The sequence below is a fragment of the Somniosus microcephalus genome, chromosome 5 (assembly GCF_052327205.1).
Source record: "Somniosus microcephalus isolate GS21.2 chromosome 5, FLI_Smic_1.0, whole genome shotgun sequence".
In the NCBI taxonomy this organism is placed as follows: Eukaryota; Metazoa; Chordata; class Chondrichthyes; order Squaliformes; family Somniosidae; genus Somniosus; species Somniosus microcephalus.
This window is the reverse complement of record NC_140991.1, coordinates 12,296,109-12,302,140: the sequence shown is the minus strand read 5'-3', so window position 1 is coordinate 12,302,140 and position 6,032 is coordinate 12,296,109. Positions and strand designations below refer to the sequence as shown.

The 6,032-nt window shown below is 49.7% G+C and overlaps 1 protein-coding gene across 2 annotated transcripts in view; it reads left to right on the top strand.

The window, feature by feature from the left end:
- The first annotated feature begins 4,297 nt into the window (after positions 1-4,297).
- Positions 4,298-6,032, top strand: part of LOC147116890 (riboflavin transporter 2-like) — a 53,835-nt gene continuing 52,100 nt past the window's right edge. For both annotated transcript variants that reach the window (XM_085987328.1, XM_085987327.1), the window contains exon 1: positions 4,298-4,466. The gene's annotated coding sequence lies outside the window, so the exon portion shown is untranslated. The remainder of the gene's footprint in view (positions 4,467-6,032) is intronic.

Below are 6,032 nucleotides of genomic sequence, written 5' to 3'. Positions count from 1 at the left end.
GTGAGAGAGAAACAAAAGGAAAGGGGGGGGGGGGGAAAGGAAAGGAGTGGAAAAATATAAGTGAAAATGAAATAGGGGCCGAGGTTATGATCTGAAATTGTTGAACTCGATATTGAGACCGGAAGGCTGCAGACTGCCTAATCGGAAGATGAGGTGCTGTTCCTCGAGTTTACGTTGAGCTTCCGTGGAACAGTACAAGAGGCCAAGGACGGTGAGGTCCGAGTGGGAATGGAGCGGTGAATTGAAATGACAGGCGACCGGAAGCTCGGGGTCACCCTTACGGACTGAACGGAGGTGTTCCGCAAAGCGGTCACCCAATCTGTTGTCCACCATATTCGTTCAAGCCTGCGACCCTTGGACTTAAGGGAGCGGAGATGAGTGACGTTCCAGGGGGGAACGGCGAGAGAGGGTAATGGTTTTAATGGGGCCTAGGGCATCAAAGGTGGTGGTGAGGGTGTGGTTGAGCAGATCGGTAGCTGCAGAAATGTCGTGGTGATTGGAGGGCCAAAGGCTGGACAGATTGGGCTAAATATTTAGGAGCTTAACGCCACCCGTTACTGGCTCTTCCGCCAGCTGGTGGAAGGTCCCGTAGTGTCCTCCATGTTGGCCCTCTCCGTAGCGCTGCCGGTAAGTATTAGCGCCCTGCAAAAAAACGGTGGATTGGTGATGTCAGTTGGCATGTAACACCGACTTAACGTCACCACGGCCAACTTTGACCCTAGCGCTGAGTTCAGCGCTGGGTCGGTCATAACCACGCCAGGGAATCCCAGCGTGTAAAGAGACAAACAGAGGCTGTCAGCACCTCTTAAAGGGACACACACATTTTTTCAGGTAAGTTTGCATTTAAGCTTTTGAACTGGGTTTTTTATATTTTATTGAAGTTGTGGCTTGCTGCAATACATAAGTGCATAGGGAGTGCTGCTGGATGCTTTCAAGGCTTTGGATGGTAAAGAAAGGTCTCCGAGAAAACAGAAAATGCTGGAAATACTCAACAGGTCAGGCAACACCCGTGGCGAGAGAAACAGAGTTCAAGTCTCCGGTCGAGATGCTGCCTGAGCTGTTGAGTATTTCCAGCATTTTATGCTTTTATTTCAGATTTACAGCATCCGCTCGCAGAGGGAAGAGGAAGACACAGAAGAGGAGGAAGCCCAGGAGGAGGAAGCAGAAGGAAGGATGCAACCCAGACAGTTCCTTTCAGGCCGGGATATCCAGGATGGAAGCATCCACCTGCGGTCCCAGTGACCACAACCCCAATTCCCCTTTCAACGTTAGACCCACACCTTACCTTTCCTCTGTTACTGACCATCACAGCGTCCTCTTGGCCACAATGCTGAAATAAAAGTCACCACAAAGCAAACTTTCCAATCTAACTTTATACATCTATCCATCCAATATGCCATCAAGAAATTAAGTCATCATCCGTATACATTCTCTTAGTGGCTGCCTTTGCCTATCCTACTGATGGCACGCAGTGCTACCCCAGTGGCTGCAGCATGGCTGGTGGAAGGCTGCTGACTTTCAGTGGGGGGCCTTGAGGAGCTGGTGGCTGGGAGTGTCAAATCAATCTTCTTCTTGATCTTCTTCACTCTCCTCTCCCTCTTGGTCAATCACTGGCTGGGCAGGCTGCATTTCTTGGGTGTGTGAAATAAGGAAGGCACAAGGGTGGAGTTGTGGTGAGGGGAGGGCGGGAAAGCAAGAGGTGCATGCCAGAAGGAGGATAACGTATGAAGATACCAGCATCTTGTATCCTTTCAGCCCCGCCACTGGCCAAGGGCTCAGCCATGGCCCTGCCAAGAATGGCCAGCCCCGTCTCCTCCAAGGGAGTGAAGTGAAGCTAGGAATGGGAGATGTGCCTCATGTTTGGTACTGATTGTTGGTAGGTCGGTGATTGGGGCAGTTGTGCGTTGAGCAGTGTGTGAGGCTAGTGATGCAGTTGGTAGGAGACGGCTTTTAAAGATACATTCACTGACCTCGGCCACTGGTCTAAGGTCAGGAAGCTTCTTTGGGCACTGGAGTCAGGTGGTGGGGGTGACACGGCGGGCACTGAGGGCCTCGGTGATCTGGTCCCACATCCTTCTTTCTGGAGGGCCTCCTGGCCCCTGTGGGTAGAGGACCTCTCTTGCAGTGTTGGCCCCCTGCGCAAAGCTGGAGTGCTGCGTGCGAGACCCTGGGTGTCCCTTCCCTGGCTTGCTGGGCCAATTGTGTTAGTACTGAGGCACTTTCCCATTTTTTTATGTGTGGAAGACAATTCAGCTTTGAGAACTGAAGACTGCTATTTGAGAATTATTTTTAATGTTTATGTATTTTTTGAAAGGCAGTAAGGTCTGAAAAATGTATTGATTTAAATTTTTATTAGTTCTGAATGCATTGCCCCTTTAATTCATAGCTCCTTTAATTGCCCGCAATGCCTTGCGAATTCCACATCCTCGCTCCCACAGGCTGTAAGAAGCAGCAACGCCAACTGTGGACGGGAACTTGGGGTCGGAGGCCTCCAGCAGGGCGTTGCACGGTAAGTTAGCGCGGTGCTCCACATCGCCAACCCACAGAGCCACATTTGCAATGGTAGCGCCGCGGCCATTTTCGGCGGCCATTAACTCAAGTTGCCGGTGACGCCAGCAATTGTATTGGCGCGTACAAATTTTCCCCCTTGGGATTTTGAAAGTGCAGTTGTAAGTGAATTGGGAGAGAGGTTTTTCCAGGGGTGGGGGACAGAAGGAAGTAGGGTTGGGAGGGGGATGTGGGTGGAGAGCGATACGAGGAAGCGGTCAGAGATGGCCTTATCTGCGATTGACATGATGGGAGTAGCGAGGTTACGTGAGATGGCAAGGTCAAGGGGGTGGCCGTGAATATGTGTAGGGGAGCTTACATGGAGGGAGAGATTAAGGGAGGACAGGAAGCCAGTGAACTCAGGGGAGAGAGAGAGCACGATGAATTGAGGTGGGGGTTGAAATCACCGAGGCTGAGAAGTCGCTTAGTGCAGAGGCTGAGGGAGGAAAGCAGTGAAGATATCTCGGTGAGAAAATGTTTATGTTACTTGGGTGGGCGGTAGAGAATGAGAATTTTAAATGAGAGGTGAGGGGGATGGAACAAGGTGAGGTGCCAGAGGAGTAGGGGGACAGACCAAGGTGTGATTTGGTGATAAGGGCCACACTGTCACCGTGATGGTCTGGGCGGGGCAGGCGGTGGAAGGTATTGCCAGGGGGGGGAGGCTTCATTTAGCGGGAGGTGTCATCACCCCTCAGCCAGGTTTCCGCCAAGGCCATGATGTCGATGCAATCATCCACGATAAGCTCATGGATGGCAAGGGCCTTGTTCACAAGTGAATGGACATTCTGGAGGGAGATGTGGAGAGGGGCGGTGATGGCTGGTCCACTGCCAGCATCCACAGGGTCAGCACTGGGAGGGGTGAGTTGGACAGAGAGGAGATTGGCAAGATTAGCCCCCAGCGGGCATGCTGGGCGGGAAGGTCGGCGAGAGAGTAGGATGGGGCTTGTAAGGAGGCAGCGATGAGTAGCTCGATGGGCCCTTTGGAGGTTGCAAGAGAGGCACAGAGGGAAGCTGTAGGCTTATCTAAGAGGGAGTCAAGCCTGGGACGGAGGCAGGAGATTAGGAAGGTCGAAGAGTACTGAAGCATTGGGTTTCGGATTTGGGAGGGCAGATTATCCGAGGGGGGAGAAATGAAAGGAGGCCTGACGACAGGAGAGAGGGGTCTAAGAGGGGTAGAGAGGAAAGGAAAAGTGGGAGGAGGAAAGAGGAAACTGAAGAGCTGGGTTCGGGTCCGGTGCAGCAGCCAAAATGCACACGCGAATGGACACCGGGAAAACTCCAGTTACATAGGCCTGGTTACGTAGCAATTATTAGGATACATATATCCTGGTAGTAACAGGGAATAGATAGAAGACATAGGAGGGAGTCCAGAGTTAAGGTCAGAGGTCCCGTGGTGGGATAAAGTTGATGTAGATCGGGTGGAGTCGACATGGAGCATCGACAGACTGTTGTCCAAGTTCGGAGACAGGTGTAGCGGGCGAGTGAAATCCGGAAGCTATTTGAAGGGCAGAGTATCGGAGGATGGAGGTATTTCCGTGGGGGGGCGAAGATCTAGGAGATGCGCAGAAAGATGATGGAGAAGTTGGAGGGTCACCATAAGATCCAGAAGTGGCAGGGAAATGTACTTCGGGCCAGGAGACTAAAACTCGGGCCAGAAACCAGACTGTAGCTGAAGCTGCAAAACGAGTCGAACCAGTCAGCCAATCACAGGCTCAGCAGGGAACAGCAGTGGTGGGGGAAGGCTGTCAGCTGATCAAAGTTAGTTAAAATATTAAACACCAGGGCAGCAGATCAGAGACACGGCAGATGAGTCTTACGGTGTAGTCCAGTCAAACACCATCCTGACTTGGACATGTAGCACCCTTCCTTCATTGCCGCTGGGTCAAAATCCTGTCAATGTGATCGACGCTCCGTGCTCGGTGAGTGGTTTTTATTCAGCCTCCATTGTGCTACACTGAATAATCCTGTTAATGGGAGTCGGGAGTTTTATAAAATGTGCTGACTCTCCTCTCTCCACACATGTCTCTGGTGGTCCCGCTGACTGGCCCGTGTAACCTGTCCAAGAATGGTTCCCATGGTTACAATTTCAGTTACTCAACCCCCCGAGTGAGGCAGTTTATGTAACTACCGTAATGAAACAAACCAAAGTATCGTCACCGTGACAACTAAAGTTGTTTTTTCAGACCGGACTTTCATTTAAAAAATAAGAAATTAATTATATTCTGTTCTTTGATCGCCAGAGATAGTTATTATAGTTTATTTGTACCAGAAGGCGAACTAGATGGGCCGTGGTCTTTTCCTCGTTTAGTAATTGCTATGTTTCTGTTTATATAGATCGGCAAAGTCATGCTGCATTCGAAAAATAATTAAAACCGATTCAGTGTTGTTTTTAAATACAACACACACACACAGTGCAAGAGACTCGTGTCAGCCATGGCTCAGTGGGCAGCACACTCGCCTCTGGGTCAGAAGGTTGTGGGTTCAAGTCCTACGCCAGAGACTTGGGCACATAAATCTAGGCTGACACTCCAGTGCAGTGCTGAGGGAGCGCTACACTGTCAGAGGTGCCGTCTTTCAAATGAGACGTTAAACTGAGGCCCTGTCTGCTCTCTCAGGTGGATGTAAAAGATCCCATGACACCATTTTGACAAAAAGCAGTAGAGTTATCCCTTGTGTCCTAGCCAAGGTTGGCGGAGTACAGCTGGACTGCATATGTCAAGATAAGACAAGGCTAAGGAACGTCTTACCTTTTGAGAATAAATACGAAACAAATAAGATTTAATCTTAAAGGGTGGTGGAGGCAGATTCAATTGTGGCTTTCAAAAGGGAATTAGATAAGTACCTAAAGGGAAAAAAAATTGCTGGGCTATGGGGAAAGGGCGGGGGAGTGGGACTAGCTGCAGTGCTCTCGCAGAGAGCCGGCATGGGCTCGATGGGCTGAATGGCCTCCTACTGTGCTGTTATGATTCGATTCTATAATTGCATTTTTTTGATGAAGTAAAGGAGAGGGTTGACAAGGGTAGAGCAGTTAATGTTGTGTATATGGATTTTCAAAAGTCAAAGTGCCACATAATAGACTTGATAGCAAAATTAAAGCCCATGGGATTAAAGGGCAGTGGCAGCGTGGATATGGAATTGGGTAAGGGACAGAAAGCATTGTGGTGGTGAATAGTTGTTTTTTCAGACCGGAGGGAAGTGTGCGGTGGTGTTCCCCGGGGGTCGGTATTAGAACCCACGGCTCTTTTTGATATATATTATTGACCTGGTCTTGGGTATTTAGGGCATAATTTCAAACGACATGAAACTCAGAAATGTGATAAACAGTGAGGAGGATAGTAACAGACTTCAGGAGGACATAGACTAGTTACATGGGCAGACACACGGCAGATGAAATTTAACACAGAGAAGTGTGAGATGATACATTTTGGTAGGAAGAATGAGGAGAGGCAATATAAACTAAATGGTACAATTTTAAAGTGGGTGCA